Below are 21,997 nucleotides of genomic sequence, written 5' to 3' on the forward strand. Positions count from 1 at the left end.
ATGACAATGTTTAATTAACCAAAAAAATATGATCGAAAATACCTTTCTTGATCTCATTTAAGAACATGAATGTATATTCAATAAATACTTGCATCATGACTGGCTGGTGGATCTGAAAAAATAAAAATCAAAAAGCATGAGGTTGGGAGGAGTAACTATGCAGACTCCAGTGAGATCTTTCTGCCGTCATGGTCATATGACCTTCCACAGCAGTGACACTTCACTTTCTTTAGTAGGTTTTAGTAGTGATGAAATTATGTTGCAAATGACATAGTCTTTTTAACATAAACGTCACTGTCGTGGCTCGCTCACATTTGGTACATGCTTGTCTCTTAAATCACAGAGTACACACTCTTAATAAATAGTACTTGTTATAGTAAAAAGAAGTAAACTTGGGGATTAACTGCATGTAAATCATGGTGACCGTGTACTTTTCAGTATTTTTCTCTTTGAAAAAGAATAGGTGTTTTATTACTTTGACCTTTTGGTAAGAATAATTTTAATAACCTATTAATCAGTTCAAGAAAACAACTCTTGCACTGAAAATATGATTCTCCGCACATTTTTCTTACAATTTTCATTCTGATATTTTTATCAATTATTGGTTAATAAATTTCAGCAGTAATCTATGTTTACTCTTGGGAATTCCAGGAATTCATGAGTAGTTACAATATGCTAAAATGAATCTCATACGCTTTGGTTATCAGAAGTCTATGGATTCCAAAGAAACATCTGATGGCATTGAACCACCTGCAACTACAGTTTGCCAAAATTAGTTGTACCAATCTTACCGGTTGATGTGACTGTCTTTGAATTTTATAATCTTTGCACCGTAATTCTTGCTTCCTTAACAATATTATGAATTTTTAATTACAGGTGACAAAATACTATTTGATTGATTCTAATTTATTATTTGTAAAACTAATTCATAGATTAACATGAACAATGATAATTACCCTATGAATTAGAAGTGGAAATGGTACAGAAAAGACAGTACTTACAAAGGTTTTTGACGAATGGTACTCAGCAGTCCACCAACAAATGGTTCAGTTAAAAACTGTGGTCTTCTGTATTTCAATCCTCAAACAGAGTCTTGAGGAATTAGCATGCAAAGAATCATTTAGAATATTTTAGTTATTTAAAATATTACTGCTGTATGTAATTACAAAGATTACCAAAACATTTATTTGATTCAATTTTAATAGTTTCCCTATTTTTCCAAAAATTTAAGTAACTAGCCTGATGATACTATTTTTATGTAATCATTAAGTTGTTAACAAATTTAACTTTTAGATAAATAATTTGTTAATTATTGGTAGTCAAACTTAAGTCTACACTAATATTTATACCATCATTTTGTTTAATTAGACTAAAATAAATATTGTTGAAATTTAAATGAATAATTAGAAAATTTCACCTGTAGTAACAATTTGTCTTTTGGACGTTATTGTTAATGCTATCTTGGAAGTATAATTGCTTAACAGAGAAAATACTATGGTTAATTATCAAATATATTCTACAGTATTTCATTTAGTAAAGTCTAAAATTGTATTACACTGTAAATTATAAAATTGTAAAATATATTTATTGGTTTGTATCCAGATCATATAATTAAGTATTATCCAAATAAGGAAAAGCTTAATTAGTTTATAAAATAATAAAGACTTATTGAGAACCTTAGCATGAATCACAGAAATTCAAGTCTATTACAAATTTAATTATTTTGAAAAAAAAAAACTCTGCTACTAAAAGCAAATACAAATATGAGGGACTGATATTTTAAAATTTTTTAAATTTAGTGTTAAAATCAGGCAATATCATTACAATATTCTATATATCAACTTTTGAAATTTAGCATTAACAATATGAAAAATGTTTATAAAACAAAATAATTATACAAAATTCTTACTGTGATATGCACATAGAGAATGTTTAGATAAATATTTAAAAGCAAAGTTAGCAGAGAAAACTAGTAATTTTGCATATTAATTTAGTCCACTATGTTTGTTTATTGATGTATTATAGCTCTGATTAGAAGCACAGAAAGAAGATTAGTAAAGATCAAGGAATGTGGATTTACATTAATTAACCTAGGAAATAAGGAGATAAGTCAAAACCCGAGCTTGAATGATTTTTTTTTCTTTTGTAAAGTTGAATTTCTCCAATTACAAGAAAAGTCCAGATAGAAAGGTACATAACATAAAGACATAATCTTCAGCATTAATAGGTTTGAAACAGCCCAGTGTAGGATAATTTGACTAATTAAGGAAAATAATAGAAAATAAACCCCTAATCATAATCAAAACAATATAAGAAAAATATGGGTCTTTAGGATGGTTGCATTGGTGTATGAATGATGAGAAGAAACAGACTAGAAAAACCAGACATTTTGACTAGGTTATCAAAACTATCAGCAAGGAAAAGCAGAAGGGCCCTGGAAGCCCAGACATAATGGTCTGTGCACAGCCTGCAGCGGGGCAAGCTAAAGCTAGTCACACAACAGCAAGAGCTCCAAAATAGAGCCTTGATTTTGTTTGAAGAAAAGACTGAAAACTCCAGCATATAAATGAGGTGAATATACTGAACATCATGTTTATATTAAAACACTCTAAAGAGAAATTACATGTCCCTCAAAAAAAAAAAGTATAGTTTTGAATCTCTGCTCTCTGTCTGTCTGTCCTCTGTCTCTAGCTTTCAACTTCTCCCTCTTCCTACTAACTCTCCATCTTCTTCTTCCCTCCCTCTGCTTTTGCTTTTCTCTCTTTCCTTTTCCATCTCCCTTCTCTTCCCTCCTTTATCTTCTTCCACCAACCAGCTCCTAGAAAGAAAAGAAATATTCTGCAGTTGGTATTCATGGGTGATTTACAACAAATGTACATGGCAGGAAGGTCGGAGTAGATGCAGATAAGCTACAAAAGGTAAAACTGCGAGGCCTCTATGATTCCAATTCTTAGGATGTCTACACTTATCTTTAATCGTGAGGATCCATGACATATGAGTGATATTCTCAGTAGATTAGGGAAATGATGACCAACAGTTAAGTCTGTCCCACAGCCCTTTAGGGAGTTCTCTCCCTCTTAAGCCCAGAGGTGAAACCCACTTTCGCTTCACAGGATACAGGAACTGACAAGCAGCCTGGGATAGGATCCTGTGAGTCTCCATGAGAGTCCAGAGCTAAGGTAGTCCCATAGCCCTCCAGACCCAAAACCTGCCCTGAGAGAGTTGCTCTCTCAGGAGGGCTCTCACAAGTTCACAGGCCCACAGGAGGGACAAGCACCACTCAGAGGCAGCAAAATCAGCTAACATAAGAGAAAACCAGATGGCAAGAGTCAAGCAACAGTAACCAAGACAACAGTTCTCCCACCAAAGCAAATAATGGATATCGAAACACATACAAAAAGCAAGATTTTGATTTAAAATCACATTGCATGATTAAGATAGAGGACTTTAAGAAGAAATAAATAACTCCCTTAAAGAAATACAGGAGAACACAGTTAAACAAATAGAAGTCCTTAATGAGGAAACACAAAAATCCCTTAAATAGTTAAAGGAAACACAGCCAAACAAGTGAAGGAATTGAACAAAACCATCAAGAATCTGAAAATGGAAGTACAAACAATAAAGAAATCACAAAGAAAGACAAAATTGGAGATATAAAACCTTGGAAGGAGATCAGGAGACATAGATGCCAGCATCACCAACAGAATACAAGAGATCAAAGAGAGACTCTCAGGGACAGAAGACATCATGGAAAACATTGACATAGTAGCCGAAGAAAATATAAAATGCAAAGAGCTCCTAACCCAGAAAATCCAGGGCACGATGAGAAGATCAAACCCAAGGATAATAGGTATAGAAGAGAGTGAAGACTCCCAACTTAAAGGGCCATTAAATGTCTTCAACAAAATTATACACGAAAACTTCCCTAAGCCAAAGAAAGAAAGATATGCTCTTAAACATACAATAAGCCTACAGAACTTCAAAAAGATTAGACTAGTAAATAAATTCCTCCAATCATATAAAAGTCAAAACACCAAATACACACACACACACACACACACACACACACACACACACACACACACACACAAAGAATATTAAAAGCAGGAAGGAAAAAGGTCAAGTAACATATAAAGGCAGACCTATAAGAATCACTCCAGTCTTTTCACCAGAAACTATGAAAGCTAGAAGATCCTGGACAGATTTTATAAAGAACCCAAGAAAATACCAATGCCAGTCCAGGGACTATACCCAGCAAAACTCTCAACTACCATAGACACAGAAACCAAGGTATTCCATGACAAAACCAAATTTACACAGTATCATTCCACAAATCTATCTATACAAAGGCTAATAGATGGAAAACTCCAACAAAGGAGGAAAAAAACACTAGACAAAAAGCATTAAAGTAATCTCCTTGCAGCAAACCCAAAGGAAGAGAGCAACACAAACATAATTCCACCTCTAACAACAAAAATAACAGGAAACAACAATAACTATTCATTAATATCTCTTAACATCAATTCCTCGATAAAAAGACATAGGCTAACATACTGGATAGATAACCAGGGTCCAGCAATTTGCTGCATACCGGAAACATGCCTCAGTGACAAAGATAGATACTACCTCAAAGTAAAAGGCAGGGAAAATATTTTCCAAGCAAATTTTCCCAAAAAAGCAAACTGGGGTGCCATTATAATACCAAATAAAATCTACTTTCAAGCAAAATTTATCAAAGAAGATAAGGAAGGACACTACATACTCATCAAAGAAAAATCTATCAAGATGAACACTCAATTCTTAACATATAGGCTCCAAAAACAAGTGAACACACATTCCTAAAAGAAACTTTACTAAAGCTCAAAGCATACATTGTACCACACAAAAATACTGAGAGACTTCAACACCCCACCCTCCTCAATAGACAGATCATGGAAACAGAAACTAACAGAGAAACAGTGAAACTAACAGAAGTTATGAACCAAATGGATTTAACAGATAGTTATAGAATAGTTCATCATAAAACAAAAGAATATATTTTCTTCTCAGCCTCTGATGGTACCTTCTTCAAAAGTGACCATATAATCAATCACAAAACAGGGCTCAACAGATACAAGAGGATTGAAATAATCCAATGCAGGATATCAGATTACCAGGGACTGAGGATGGTCTACAATAAGAACAAAACAACAGAAAACCCACATACACATGGAAGCTGAACAATGCTCTCTCTACTCAATGATAACAGAAGAAAGAAAGAAAAAATTAAAGACTTTTTAGAATTTAATGAAAACGAAGCCACAACATGGCCAAACTTATGGGACGTAGTGAAAATAGTGTTAAGAGGAAACTCAAAGCTCTGAGCACGTCAAGAAAGAAACTAGAGAAAGCATACATTAACAGCTTGACAACACACCTAGAAGCTCTAGAACAAAAATAAGCAAATATATACAAGCGGAGAAGATGGCAGAAATAACAACCAAGTAGAAGCAAAAAGAACTATACAAAGAATCAACAAAACCAGGAACTGGTTCTTCGAGAAAATCAACATGATAGATAAACCCTTAGCCTGACTAACCAGAGGGCACGGAGACAGTGTCCAAATCAAGAAAATCAGAAATGAAAAGGTAAACATAACAGAAACTGAGGAAATTCAAAAAAAATCATCAGATCCTACCACAAAAGCCTATACTCAACAAAACTGGAAAATCTTGAGGAAATGGACAATTTTCTAGACAATTACTAAGTACCAAACTTATATCAGGATCAAATAAATCATCTAAAGAGTCCCATAACCCATAAAGAAATAGAAGCAGTCATTAAAAGTCTCCCAACCAACAAAAGCCCAGGAGCAGAAAGGTTTAGTGCAGAATTCTATCAGATGTTCAAACAAGACACTGTAGATAGGACAAAATGGCTAACAACAGATTCAGAAAAGATGTTTACCAATCATTCATCCAATAGAGGACTAATATCTAATGTATACAAAAACTCAAACAGTTAGACTTCAGAGATCCATATAACCCTATTAAAAATGAAGTACAGTGCTAAACAATGACTTCTCAACTGAGGAATATTGAATGGTGGCTTAGCACATAAAGAAATGTTCAATATTCTTAGCCATGAGAGAAATACAAATCAAAACAACTCTGAGATTTTACCTTGCAGCAGTCAGATTGACTAAATTCAAAACTATGGTGACAGAGGAAATACAGGGACAAAGAATGGGGCAGGGACTGGAGGAAAAGCCATCAAAAGACTGTCCTTCCAGGGGATCCATCCCATATGCAGTCTCCAAACACAGTCACTATTTGGATGCCAAGAAGTGCTTGCTGACAGGAGCCAGATATATATGTCTAATGAGAAGCTCTACCAGAGCCTTACTAATACAGATGAAGATGCTTGCAGCTAACAATTGGCCTGAGCACAGGGACCCCAATGGAGGAACTAGAGAAAGGTCTGAATTAGCTGAAGGGGTTTGCAACCCCATTTGAAGAACAACAATATCAACCACCCAGAGCTCCCAGGGGCTAAATCACCAACCAAAGAGTACACATGGAGGGACCCATGGCTCCGGCTGTATATGTAGCAGAGGATGGCATTGTTTGGCATCAATAGGAGAAGTCCTTGGTCCTGTGAAGGCTTGCTTACCTAATGTAGGGGAATAATAGGGTGTTGAGTTGGGAGTGGGTGTGTGGGAGTGGAAGCATCTTCATAGAAGCTGGGGGAGGGGGAGGACAAATGGGACAGGGGAGAAAGGGGATAGCATTTGAATTGTAAATACATAAAACATTCAATAAAAAAGAAATATTAAAAGAAAAAAAAAACTTCTAGTGACAACAGATGTTGGCGAGGTTTTGGAGAAAGAGGGAACAATCTTCCAATATTGGTGGGATTGCAAGCAGGTACGACAACTCCTGAAATCAATCTGGTGGTTCCTCAAAAATTGAACATTGTGCTACCTAAGTACCCACCTATACCACTCCTGGGCATAAACCCAAAAGATGCTCCAACATATAACATGGAGACATGCTCCACTATGTTCATAGCAGCCTTATTTATAACAGCCAGAAACTGAAAAGAACCCAGATGTTCTTCAACACAGGAATGAATACAGAAATGTGGTATATTTACACAATGGAATAGTACACAGCTATCAAAAATAACGAGTTCATGGAATTCTTAGGCAAATGAAGGCAACTAGAAAATAACATCCTGAGTGAGATAACCAATCACAAAAGAACACACATGGTATGATCTCACTCATAAGTGTATATAATCCCCAAAGCTTGGAATACCAAGAATAATTCACAGACCATATGAAGATCAAGAAGAAGGGAGAACAAAACCTGGATTCTTTAGTCCTACTTAGAAGGGGGAACAAGTCTCTGCTCCCAGACCCCGTGAGAGAGAGACCCAACCGCCTGGTCAGGTGGGCACTCCTGAGGCTGCAGAGCAGAAGAGACCACCAACACTGCCCACCACTGCCCACATCCCTGGCCAAAAGGAAACTGTATAAGGCCTCTGGGCTCTTGTGGGGGAGGGCCCAGGAGCGGCAGGAACCCTGCCTGAGACACCGACGGAACCTGAAGGAAACAGACCAGATAAACAGTTCTCTACACCCAAATCCCGTGGGAGGGAGAGCTAAACCTTCAGAGAGGCAGACAAACCTGGGAAACCAGAAGAGACTGCTCTCTGCACATACATCTCGGACGCCAGAGGAAAACACCAAAGGCCATCTGGAACCCTGGTGCACTGAAGCTCCCGGAAGGGGCGGCACAGGTCTTCCTGGTTGCTGCCACCGCAGAGAGCCCGTGGGCAGCACCCTGCGAACAAACTTGAGCCTCGGGACCACAGGTAAGACCAACTTGTCTGTTGCAGGAAAGCTGCCTGGTGAAATCGGGACACACAGAGGCAGAATTCCTCTAGGACCGGGCACTTCCTGTGTTTACCGGAAGTCCTACACCTGCGGATCCCGGCCCGCAGCACCTCTCTGCTCCCAGACCCTGTGGGAAAGAGACCTCACCGCCAGGTCAGGTGGGCACTCCTGAGGCTGCAGAGCAGAAGAGACCACCAACACTGCCCACACCTGCCCACATCCCAGGCCCAAGAGGAAACTGTATAATGCCTCTGGATTCCCGTGGGGGAGGGCCCAGGAGCGGCAGGATCCCTGCCTGAGACATCGCCGGAACCTGAAGGAAACAGACCGTATAAACAGTTCTCTGCATCCAAATACCGTGGGAGGGAGAGCTAAACCTTCAGAGAGGCAGACAAGCCTGGGAAACCAGAAGAGACTGCTCTCTGCACATACATCTCAGACGCCAGAGGAAAACACCAAAGGCCATCTGGAACACTGGTGCACTGAAGCTCCCGGAAGGAGCGGCACATATCTTCCTGGTTGCTGCCAATGCAGAGAGCCCGTGGGCAGCACCCCACGAGCGAACTTGAGCCTTGGGACCACAGGTAAGACCAACTTTTCTGCTGCAAGAAAGCTGCCTGGTGAACTCAAGACACAGGCCCACAGGAACAGCTGAAGACCTGTAGAGAGGAAAAACTACACGCCCGAAAGCAGAACACTCTGTCCCCATAACTGACTGAAAGAGAGGAAAGCAGGTCTACAGCACTCCTGACACACAGGCTTATAGGACAGTCTAGCCACTGTCAGAAATAGCAGAACAAAGTAACACTAGAGATAATCTGATGGCAGGAGGCAAGGACAGGAACGCAAGTAACAGAAACCAAGACTACATGGCATCATCGGAGCCCAATTCTCCCACCAAAACAAACATGGAATATCCAAACACACCAGAAAAGCAAGATCTAGTTTCAAAATCATATTTGATCATGATGCTGGAGGACTTCAAGAAAGACGTGAAGAACTCCCTTAGGGAAACACAGGAAAACATTAATAAACAAGTAGAAGCCTACAGAGAGGAATCGCAAAAATCCCTGAAAGAATCGCAAAAATCCCTGAAAGAATTCCAGGAAAACAGTTGAAGGAATTAACAATGGAAATAGAAGCAATCAAGAAAGAACACATGGAAACAACCCTGGATATAGAAAACCAAAAGAAGAGACAAGGAGCTGTAGATATAAGCTTCACAAACAGAATACAAGAGATGGAAGAGAGAATCTCAGGAGCAGAAGATTCCATAGAAATCATTGACTCAACTGTCAAAGATAATGTAAAGCGGAAAAAGCTACTGGTCCAAAACATACAGGAAATCCAGGACTCAATGAGAAGATCAAACCTAAGGATAATAGGTAAAGAAGAGAATGAAGACTCCCAGCTCAAAGGACCAGTAAATATCTTCAACAAAATCATAGAAGAAAACTTCCCTAACCAAAAAAAAAGAGATATCCATAGACATACAAGAAGCCTACAGAACTCCAAATAGATTGGACCAGAAAAGAAACACCTCCCGTCACATAATTGTCAAAACACCAAATGCACAAAATAAAGAAAGAATATTAAAAGCAGTAAGGGAAAAAGGTCAAGTAACATATAAAGGCAGACCTATCAGAATCACACCAGACTTCTTGCCAGAAACTATGAAGGCCAGAAGATCCTGGACTGATGTCATACAGACCCTAAGAGAACACAAGTGCCAGCCCAGGTTACTGTATCCTGCAAAACTCTCAATTAGCATAGATGGAGAAACCAAGATATTCCATGACAAAATCAAATTTACACAATATCTTTCTACAAATCCAGCACTACAAAGGATAATAAATGGTAAAGCCCAACATAAGGAGGCAAGCTATACCCTAGAAGAAGCAAGAAACTAATCGACTTGGCAACAAAACAAAGAGAATGAAAGCACACAAACATAACCTCACATCCAAATATGAATATAACTGGAAGCAATAATCACTATTCCTTAATATCTCTCAACATCAATGGCCTCAACTCCCCAATAAAAAGACATAGATTAACAAACTGGATACGCAACGAGGACCCTGCATTCTGCTGCCTACAGGAAACACACCTCAGAGACAAAGACAGACACTACCTCAGAGTGAAAGGCTGGAAAACAACTTTCCAAGCAAATGGTCACAAGAAGCAAGCTGGAGTAGCCATTCTAATATCAAATAAAATCAATTTTCAACTAAAAGTCATCAAAAAAGATAAGGAAGGACACTTCATATTCATCAAAGGAAAAATCCACCAAGTTGAACTCTCAATCCTAAATATCTATGCCCCAAATACAAGGGCACCTACATACGTAAAAGAAACCTTACTAAAGCTCAAAACACACATTGCACCTTACACAATAATAGTGGGAGATATCAACACCCCACTCTTTTTTTTTTTGATTTTTTTTTTATTAACTTGAGTATTTCTTATATACATTTCGAGTGTTATTCCCTTTCCCGGTTTCCGGGCAAACATCCCCCTCCCCCCTCCCCTTCCTTATGGGTGTTCCCCTCCCAACCCTCCCCCCATTGCCGCCCTCCCCCCATAGACTAGTTCACTGGGGGTTCAGTCTTAGCAGGACCCAGGGCTTCCCCTTCCACTGGTGCTCTTACTAGGATATTCATTGCTACCTATGGGGTCAGAGTCCAGGGTCAGTCCATGTATAGTCTTTAGGTAGTGGATTAGTCCCTGGAAGCTCTGGTTGCTTGGCATTGTTGTACTTTTGGGGTCTCGAGCCCCTTCAAGCTCTTCCAGTTCTTTCTCTGATTCCTTCAATAGGGGACCTATTCTCAGTTCAGTGGTTTGCTGCTGGCATTCGCCTCTATATTTGCTGTATTCTGGCTGTGTCTCTCAGGAGCGATCTACATCCGGCTCCTGTCGGTCTGCACTTCTTTGCTTCATCCATCTTGTCTAATTGGGTGGCTGTATATGTATGGGCCACATGTGGGGCAGGCTCTGAATGGGTGTTCCTTCACTCTCTGTTTTAATTTTGCCTCTCCCTTCCCTGCCAAGAGTATTCTTTTTCCTCATTTAAAGAAGGAGTGAAGCATTCACATTTTGATCATCCGTCTTGAGTTTCGTTTGTTCTAGGGATCTAGGGTAATTCAAGCATTTGGGCTAATAGCCACTTATCAATGAGTGCATACCATGTATGTCTTTCTGTGATTGGGTTAGCTCACTCAGGATGATATTTTACAGAAAATGTGGTACATCTACACAATGGAATATTACTCAGCTATCAAAAACAACGAGTTTATGAAATTCGTAGGCAAATGGTTGGAACTGGAACACCCCACTCTTATCAATGGACAGATCATGGAAACAGAAATTAAACAGTGATGTCGACAGACTAAGAGAAGTCATGAGCCAAATGGACATAACGGATATTTATAAAACATTCTATCCTAAAGCAAAAGGATATACCTTCTTCTCGGCTCCTCATGGTACTTTCTCCAAAATTGACCATATAATTGGTCAAAAAACGGGCCTCAACAGGTACAGAAAGATAGAAATAATCCCATGCGTGCTATCGGACCACCACGGCCTAAAACTGGTCTTCAAAAACAATAAGGGAAGAAAGCCCACATATACGTGGAAATTGAACAATGCTCTACTCAATGATAACCTGGTCAAGGAAGAAATAAAGAAAGAAATTAAAAACTTTTTAGAATTTAATGAAAATGAAGTTACAACATACCGAATCTTCTGGGACACAATGAAAGCTGTGCAAAGAGGAAAACTCATAGCTCTGAAAGCCTGCAGAAAGAAACAGGAAAGAGCATATGTCAGCAGCTTGACAGCACACTTAAAAGCTCTAGAACAAAAAGAAGCAAATACACCCAGGAGGAGTAGAAGGCAGGAAATAATCAAACTCAGAGCTGAAATCAACCAAGTAGAAACAAAAAGGACCATAGAAAGAATCAAGAGAAGCAAAAGTTGGTTTTTTGAGAAAATCAACAAGATAGATAAACCCTTAGCCAGACTAACGAGAGGACACAGAGAGTGCGTCCAAATTAACAAAATCAGAAAGGAAAAGGGAGACATAACTGCAGATTCAGAGGAAATTCAAAAAATCATCAGATCTTACTCTAAAAACCTATATTCAACAAAACTTGAAAATCTTCAGGAAATGGACAATTTCCTAGACAGATACCAGGTATTGAAGTTAAATCAGGAACAGATAAACCAGTTAAACAACCCATAACTCCTAAGGAAATAGAAGCAGTCATTAAAGGTCTCCCAACCAAAAAGACCCCAGGTCCAAGACGGGTTTAGTGCAGATTCTATCAAACCTTCATAGAAGACCTCATACCAATATGATCCAAACTATTCCACAAAATTGAAACAGATGGAGTACTACCGAATTCCTTCTATGAAGCCACAATTACTCTTATACCTAAACCACACAAAGACACAACAAAGAAAGAGAACTTCAGACCAATTTCCCTTATGAATATCGACGCAAAAATACTCAATAAAATTCTGGCAAACCGAATTCAAGTGCACATCAAAACAATCATCCACCATGATCAAGTAGGCTTCATCCCAGGCATGCAGGGATGGTTTAATATACGGAAAACCTTCAACGTGATCCATTATATAAACAAACTGAAAGAACAGAACCACATGATCATTTCATTAGATGCTGAGAAAGCATTTGACAAAATTCAACACCCCTTCATGATAAAAGTCCTGGAAAGGATAGGAATTCAAGGCCCATACCTAAACATAGTAAAAGCCATATACAGCAAACCAGTTGCTAACATTAAACTAAATGGAGAGAAACTCGTAACAATCCCACTAAAATCAGGGACTAGACAAGGCTGCCCACTCTCTCCCTACTTATTCAATATAGTTCTTGAAGTTCTAGCCAGAGCAATCAGACAACAAAAGGAGATCAAGGGGATACAGATCGGAAAAGAAGAGGTCAAAATATCACTATTTGCAGATGATATGATAGTATATTTAAGTGATCCCAAAAGTTCCACCAGAGAACTACTAAAGCTGATAAACAACTTCAGCAAAGTGGCTGGGTATAAAATTAACTCAAATAAATCAGTTGCCTTCCTCTATACAAAAGAGAAACAAGCCGAGAAAGAAATTAGGGAAACGACACCCTTCATAATAGACCCAAATAATATAAAGTACCTTGGTGTGCCTTTAACAAAGCAAGTAAAAGATCTGTACAATAGGAACTTCAAGACTCTGAGGAAAGAAATTGAAGAAGACCTCAGAAGATGGAAAGATCTCCCATGCTCATGGATTGGCCAGATTAATATAGTAAAAATGGCCATTTTACCAAAAGCAATCTACAGATTCAATGCAATCCCCATCAAAATACCAATCCAATTCTTCAAAGAGTTAGACAGAACAATTTGCAAATTCATCTGGAATAACAAAAACCCAGGATAGCTAAAGCTATCCTCAACAACAAGAGGACTTCAGGGGGAATCACTATCCCTGAACTCAAGCAGTAGTACAGAGCAATAGTGATAAAAACTGCATGGTATTGGTACAGAGACAGACAGATAGACCAATGGAATAGAATTGAAGACCTAGAAATGAACCCACACACCTATGGTCACTTGATTTTTGACAAAGGGGCCAAAACCATCAAATGGAAAAAGGACAGCATTTTCAGCAAATGGTGCTGGTTCAACTGGAGGGCAACATGTAGAAGAATGCAGATCGATCCATGCTTATCACCCTGTACAAAGCTTAAGTCCAAGTGGATCAAGGACCTCCACATCAAACCAGATACACTCAAACTAATAGAAGAAAAACTAGGGAAGCATCTGGAACACATGGGCACTGGAAAAAATTTCCTGAACAAAACACCAATGGCTTACGCTCTAAGATCAAGAATTGACAAATGGGATCTCATAAATCTGCAAAGCTTCTGTAAGGCAAAGGACACTGTGGTTAGGACAAAATGGCAACCAACAGATTGGGAAAAGATCTTTACCAATCCTACAACAGATAGAGGCCTTATATCCAAAATATACGAAGAACTCATGAAGTTAGACCGCAGGGAGACAAATAACCCTATTAAAAAATGGGGTTTGGAGCTAAACAAAGAATTCACAGCTGAGGAATGCCGAATGGCTGAGAAACACCTAAAGAAATGTTCAACATCTTTAGTCATAAGGGAAATGCAAATCAAAACAACCCTGAGATTTCACCTCACCCCAGTGAGAATGGCTAAGATCAAAAACTCAGGTGACAGCAGATGCTGCCAAGGATGTGGAGAAAGAGGAACACTCCTCCATTGTTGGTGGGATTGCTGACTGGTAAAACCATTCTGGAAATCAGTCTGGAGGTTCCTCAGAAAATTGGACATTGAACTGCCTGAGGATCCAGCTATACCTCTCTTGGGCATATACCCAAAAGATGCCTCAACATATAAAAGAGACACGTGCTCCACTATGTTCATCGCAGCCTTATTTATAATAGCCAGAAACTGGAAAGAACCCAGATGCCCTTCAACAGAGGAATGGATACAGAAAATGTGGTACATCTACACAATGGAATATTACTCAGCTATCAAAAACAACGAGTTTATGAAATTCGTAGGCAAATGTTTGGAACTGGAAAATATCATCCTAAGTGAGCTAACCCAATCACAGAAAGACATACATGGTATGCACTCATTGATAAGTGGCTATTAGCCCAAATGCTTGAATTACCCTAGATCCCTAGAACAAACGAAACTCAAGACGGATGAACAAAATGTGAATGCTTCACTCCTTCTTTAAATGAGGAAAAAGAATACCCTTGGCAGGGAAGGGAGAGGCAAAGATTAAAACAGAGACTGAAGGAACACCCATTCAGAGCCTGCCCCACATGTGGCCCATACATATACAGCCACCCAATTAGACAAGATGGATGAAGCAAAGAAGTGCAGACCGACAGGAGCCGGATGTAGATCGCTCCTGAGAGACACAGCCAGAATACAGCAAATATAGAGGCGAATGCCAGCAGCAAACCACTGAACTGAGAATAGGTCCCCTATTGAAGGAATCAGAGAAAGAACTGGAAGAGCTTGAAGGGGCTCGAGACCCCAAAAGTACAACAATGCCAAGCAACCAGAGCTTCCAGGGACTAAGCCACTACCTAAAGACTGTACATGGACTGACCCTGGACTCTGACCCCATAGGTAGCAATGAATATCCTAGTAAGAGCACCAGTGGAAGGGGAAGCCCTGGGTCCTGCTAAGACTGAACCCCCAGTGAACTAGACTATGGGGGGGGAGGGCGGCAATGGGGGGAGGGTTGGGAGGGGAACACCCATAAGGAAGGGGAGGGGGGAGGGGGATGTTTGCCCGGAAACCGGGAAAGGGAATAACACTCGAAATGTATATAAGAAATACTCAAGTTAATAAAGACTTAAAAAAAAAGAGAAAAAAAAAAAGAACGGGGAACAAAATATTCATGGGAGGAAATACAGGGATAATGAGTGTAACAGGGGTTGAAGGAATGGCCATCCAAAGGCTACCCACCTGGGGATCCATCCCATATGCAGCCCCCACACCCATTCACTATTGCTGATACCAAGAAGTGCTTGCTGACAGGAGCCATATATGGTTGTTTCCTGAGAGGCTCTGCCAGAACCCTACTGATACAGTTGAGGATGGTTGCAGCTAACCGTTGGACTATATAAGCGCATCCTAATGGAAGAGTTAGAGAAAAGACTGAGGATGCTGAAGGGGTTTGCAACACCATAGGAATACCAGCAATATCAAGCAACCAGACCTCAGGGTTGATTTAACCATCAACCAATGGGTTCACTTGGAGGGATTCATGACTCCAGCCACATATCCTGCATCAAAGGGAGGAAACGCTCTTGGTCCTGTGAAGTCTTGTTTCTCCAATATAGGAAAATGCCATGGGGTTGAGTTTGGAGTGGGTGTGTGGGAATGGGAACATCCTCACAGAAACAGGGGAAGAGGAGAAGGGATTATGGGGAGAGGGAGGGAATAACATCCGAAATATGAATAAATAAAATATCCTTGAAAAATAAAATTAAAAAAGAGATAATGAAACTTATGCTACTTTATTCATATTGACCCTAATTCTTCAAAACCATAAAGGATAATAGGCTGAATTAGAACCTGGAGATGAAATTTTTTAATAAAAGAGTTCCAAGAAAACTAAATAAAGTAATTGGCAAGTTTAAGGTCAGATGGTTAAGTAAGCTGAATATGGATGTGGGATCATGTGTGAGAATGGTTTTCAGCATGAGATGATTCATCCGCTATCTGGTCAACAGGTAGCAAAGCAGAATTTTCTGCACCCTTTCCCAATCAGTTCCCTCTGGCTTTCTTAAGCTTCAAACAAAGAGACTCCCTGGAGAGAATGTGCAGTTTCTGGTGAGTTTGGCCAGCTGGGCTGATGCAAACAATTGTAGAAGGAACTCTATAAGAACACAGGAGAAGAAGGCGAAATCTCAGAGACACAAAGATATATCACATCAGGCTTTGGTATTCGTTGTTTCCTTAAATATGTTTATAAATGATCTATTAACTGGGAAATAAAGGGAAAGTTATAATATTTTAGATAAAAAACATGATGACGGTTTTATATTATATCCCATTCTCTCAGGATATCAAAAAATCAGAATATCTTATGAAAAGTGGTTAAGTCTTATATCTCAAAACTTTCAAGAAAATTAGAACACTAATCCATTTCTTTAAGTTAGTTACTAAAGGAACTTTTTTTTCAATAATACTGTATTTAGAGCTAAATTTCCGAGGGAAAAGAAGAGAGTATTGTGTCTTAGTCATTCATTTTTTCCTCTTTAGCATAAGCAATTGCTCCCTTACTGATGATTTCAATATTGCCCCCTTATTTTCGATAAAATAAGCTATTGTTTTTAGTAATATAATGTCTTTATATGCTATAGTAATCTTACCACTACAAATAAATTAATGTACCAAGGCCCCTCTAGTTAAGCAACAGCAGAGCATCGGGCACACTAGTCTTGGTGACCCGCTCTCCTGCTAACAGGGCTTCAGATGTTGATACAGAAATTCAGGAGCTCATGTATAGCTGGCGCTACAAACTACTTTAACAACAGCCAGGATTACATAAGACCCTGTGGCATAATCATGAAAAAAATATCTTCATGCATTTCCAGCACATCCTTCCAAATATCTTTTAGCTACAAGTAGTATTGTAGCAATATCACAGCCTTGGAATTTTGCAGGTATATAGAGTATACATTTTTTAAAAAGTCATGAAATATTCCATTCCAATTCAATGAGATTAAAGTTTGTTATATGTTACCAAATTTTGATATTAGCTACTTTACAGGATTCAGTGCCCTTGAGAAAAGAAAACATTATTCCATTAAAATGTCAATTAATTTAAAATTTTTTAATTTAAATATTAAAGGTAATGTTTTTTATAACTTTGTATTTAGAAGGTTTATAGATAACAAGAATTTTTTGCAGTATAAGAATAAGTCTTAGTGGACTCCAGAGGAAAACACCTAAAGCCATCTGGGACACCAGTGCACAGGGGCTCCCGAAAAAGGCGGCACAGGCCCTCCTGGTTGCCTCCCTCATAGAGAGCACAAAAGCAGCCCCCCACAAGCAACTTCAGCCGCGGGACCAAAGGTAAGACCATTTTTTCTGCTCCAAGGGACCTGACTGGTGTACTCAGGACACAGGCCCACAGGAACAGGTGAAGACCAGTAGACAGGAAAAACTACATGCCCATAAGCAGAACACTGTGTTCCCATAAGTGGCTGAAAGAAAACAGGAAAACAGGTCTACAACACTCCTGGCACACAGGCCTATAGGACAGTCTAGCCACTGTCAGAAATAGCAGAACAAAGTAACACCAGAGACAATCTGATGGCTAGAGGCAAGCACAGGAACCCAAGCAATAGAAGGCAAGACTAAATGGCATCATCAAAGCCCAATTCTCCCACCAAAGCAAACACTAAATATCCAAACACAACACAAAAGCAAGACCTAGATTTAAAATCACATTTGATCATGATGCTGAAGGACTTCAAGAAATATGTGAAGAACTCCCTTAGAGAAACGCAGGAAAACATAAATAAACAAGTAGAAGCCTATAGAGAGGAATCACAAAAATCCCTAAAAGAATTCTAGGAAAACACAATCAAACAGTTGAAGGAATTAAAAATGGAAATAGAAGCAATAAAGAAAGAACACAGGGAAACAAACCTGGACATAGAAAACCAAAGGAAGAGACAAGGAGCTGCAGATATAAGCATCACCAGCAGAATACAAGAGATAGCAGAGAGAATCTCAGGAGCAGAAGATTCCATAGAAATCATCACACAACTGTCAAAGATAATGTAAAACAGAAAAAGCTACTAGTCCAAAACATACAGGAAATTCAGGACTCAATGAGCAGATCAAACCTAAGGATAACAGGTATAGAAGAGAGTGAAGACTCCCAGCTCAAAGGACCAGTAAATATCTTCCACAAAAGCATAGACGAAAACTTCCCTAACCTAAAGAAAGAAATGCCCATAAACATACAAGAAGCCTACAAAACTCTAAATAGTTTGGACCAGAAAAGAAACTCCTTCCATAACATAATAGTCAAAACACCAAATGCACAAAATGAAGAAAGAATATTAAAAGCAATAAGGGAAAAAGGTCAAGTAACATATAAAGGCAGACCTATCAGAATCACACCAGACTTTTTGCCAGAGACTATGAAAGCCAGAAGATCCTGGACAGATGTCATACAGACCCTAAGAGAACACAAATGCCATCCCAGGTTACTGTATCCTGCAAAACTCAATTAACATAGATGGAGAAACCAAGATATTCCATAACAAAACCAAATTTACACAATATCTTTCTACAAATCCAGCACTACAAAGAATAATAAATGGTAAAGCCCAACATAAGGAGGCAAGCTACACCCTAGAAAAAGCAAGGAACTAATCATCTTGACAACAGAACAAAGAGAAGAAAAGCACACAAACATAACCTCACATCCAAATATGAATATAACAGGAAGCAATAATCACTATTCCTTAATATCTCTCAAAATCAATGGTCTCAACTCCCCAATAAAGACATAGATTAGGAAACAGGATAAGCAATGAGGACCCTGCATTCTTGTGCCTACAGTAAACACGCCTCAGAGACAAAGACAGACACTACCTCAGAGTGAAAGGCTGGTAAACAACTTTCCAAGCAAATGATCTGAAGAAGCAAGCTGGAGGAGCCATTCTAATATCTAAAAAATCGATTTTCAACTAAATGATAAGGAAGGACACTTCATATTCATCAAAGGAAAAATCCACCAAGATGAACTCTCAATCCTAAATACATATGCTCCAAATACACGGGAACCTACATACATAAAAGAAACCATACTAAAGCTCAAAACACATATTGCACCTCACACAATAATAGTGGGAGATTTCAACACCCCACTCTCATCAATGGACAGATCATGGAAACAGAAATTGAACAGAGACATAGACAGACTAAGAGAAGTCATGAACAAAATGGACTTAACAGATAATTATAGAACATTCTATCCTAAAGCAAAAGGATCTACATACTTCTCACCACCTCATTGTACTTTCTCCAAAATTGACCATATAATTGGTCATAAAACAGGTCTCAACAGATACAGAAAGATAGAAATAATCCCATGTGTCCCATCAGACCACCATGCGCTAAAGCTGTTCTTCAATAACAATAAGGGAAAAACGCCCACATATACATGGAAGTTGAACAATGCTCCACTCAATGATAACCTGGTCAAGGAAGAAATAAAGAAAGAAATTAAAGACTTCTTAGAATTTAATGAAAATGAAGTTACAACATACCGAATCTTCTGGGACACAATGAAAGCTGTGCTAAGAGGAAAACTCATAGCTCTGAGTGCCTGCAGAAAGAAACAGGAGAGAGCATATGTCAGCAGCTTGACAGCACACCTAAAAGCTCTAGAACAAAAAGAAACAAATACACCCAGGAAGAGTACAAGGCAGGAAATAATCAAACTCAGAGCTGAAATCAACCAAGTAGAAACAATAAGGACCATAGAAAGAATCAACAGAACCAAAAGTTGGTTCTTTGAGAAAATCATCAAGATAGATAAACCCTTAGCCAGACTAAAGAGAGGACACAGAGAGTGTGTACACAAAGGAGAAACAAGCCAAGAAAGAAATTAGGGAAACGACACCCTTCATAATAGCCCCAAATTAAATAAAATACGTCAGTGTGACATTAATCAAGCATGAAAAAGATCTGTACAATAAGAACTTCAAGCCTCTGAAGAAAGAAATTGAAGAAGACCTCAGAAGATGGAAAGATCTCCCTTGCTCATGGATTGGTAGGATTAATATAGAAAAATGGGCATTTTACCAAAAGCAATCTACTGATTCAATGCAATCCCCATCAAAATTCCAATCCAATTCTTCAAAGAGTTAGACAGAACAAATTGCAAATTCATATGGAATAACAAAAAACCCAGGATAGCTAAAACTATCCTCAACAATAAAAGGACTTCGGGCAGAATCACTATCCCTGAACTCAAGCAGTATTACAGAGCAATAGTGATAAAAACTGCATGGTATTGGTACAGCGACAGACAGATAGACCAATGTAATAGAATTGAAGATGCAGAAATGAACCCACATACCTATGGTCACTTGATTTTTGACAAAGAAGACAAAACCATCCTATGGAAAAAAAGAGCATTTTCAGCAAATGGTGCTGGTTCAACTGGAGGTCAACATGTAGAAGAATGCAGATCGATCCATGCTTATCACCCTGTACAAAGCTTAAGTCCAAATGGATCAAGGACCCCACATCAAACCAGATACACTCAAACTAATAGAAGAAAAATTTGGGAAACATCTCGAACACATGGGCACTGGAGAAAATTTCCTGAACAAAGCACCAATGGCTTATGCTCTAAGATCAAGAGTCGACAAACGGGATTTCATAAAACTGCAAAGCTTCTGTAAGGCAAAGGACACTGTGGTTAGGACAAAACAGCAACCAACAGATTGGGAAAAGATCTTTACCAATCCTACAACAGATAGAGGCCTTATATCCAAAATATACAAAGAACTCAAGAAGTTAGACCGCAGGGAGACAAATAACCCTATTAAAAAATGGGGTTCAGAGCTAAACAAAGAACTGCTGAGGGTTACCGAACGGCTGAGAAACACATAAAGAAATGTGCAACACATTTAGTTATAAGGGAAATGCAAATCAAAACAACCCTGAGATTTCACCTCACACCAGTGAGAATGGCTAAGATCAAAAACTCAGGTGACAGCAAATGCTGGCGAGGATGTGGAGAAAGAGGAACACTCCTCCATTGTTGGTGGGATTGCCGACTAGTACAACCATTCTGGAAATCATTCTGGAGGTTCCTCAGAAAATTGGATATTGAACTACCTGAGGACCCAGCTATACCTCCCTTGGGCATATACCCAAAAGATGCCCCAACATATAACAAAGACACGTGCTCCACTACAGCAGCCTTATTTATAATAGTCAGAAGGTGGAAAGAACCCAGATGCCCTTCAACAGAGGAATGGATACAGAAAATGTAGTACATCTACACAATGGAATATTACTCAGCTATCGAAAACAATGACTTTATGAAATTCATAGGCAAATGGATGGAACTGGAAAATATCATCCTCAGTGAGGTAACCCAATCACAGAAAAACACACATGGTATGAACTCATTGATGAGCAGCTATTAGCCCAAATGCTTGAATTGCCCTAGATGCACAGAACCCATGAAACTCAAGAGGGATGACCAAAATGTGAATCCTTCACTTCTTCTTTGAAAGAGGAGCAAGAATACTCTTGGCAGGGAATAGGGAGGCAAAGTTTAAAACAGAGACTGAAGGAACACCCATTCAGAGTCTGCCCCACATGTGGCCCATACATATACAGCCACCCAATTAGATAAGATGGATGAAGCAAAGAAGTGCAGGCCTAGAGGAACTGGATGTAGATCTCTCCTGAGAGACACAGCCAGAATACAGCAAATAAATAGGCATATGCCACCAGCAAAACACTGAACTGAGAACAGGACCCCCGTGAAGGAATCA

This window comes from Rattus norvegicus, chromosome 11 (assembly GCF_036323735.1).
Source record: "Rattus norvegicus strain BN/NHsdMcwi chromosome 11, GRCr8, whole genome shotgun sequence".
In the NCBI taxonomy this organism is placed as follows: Eukaryota; Metazoa; Chordata; class Mammalia; order Rodentia; family Muridae; genus Rattus; species Rattus norvegicus.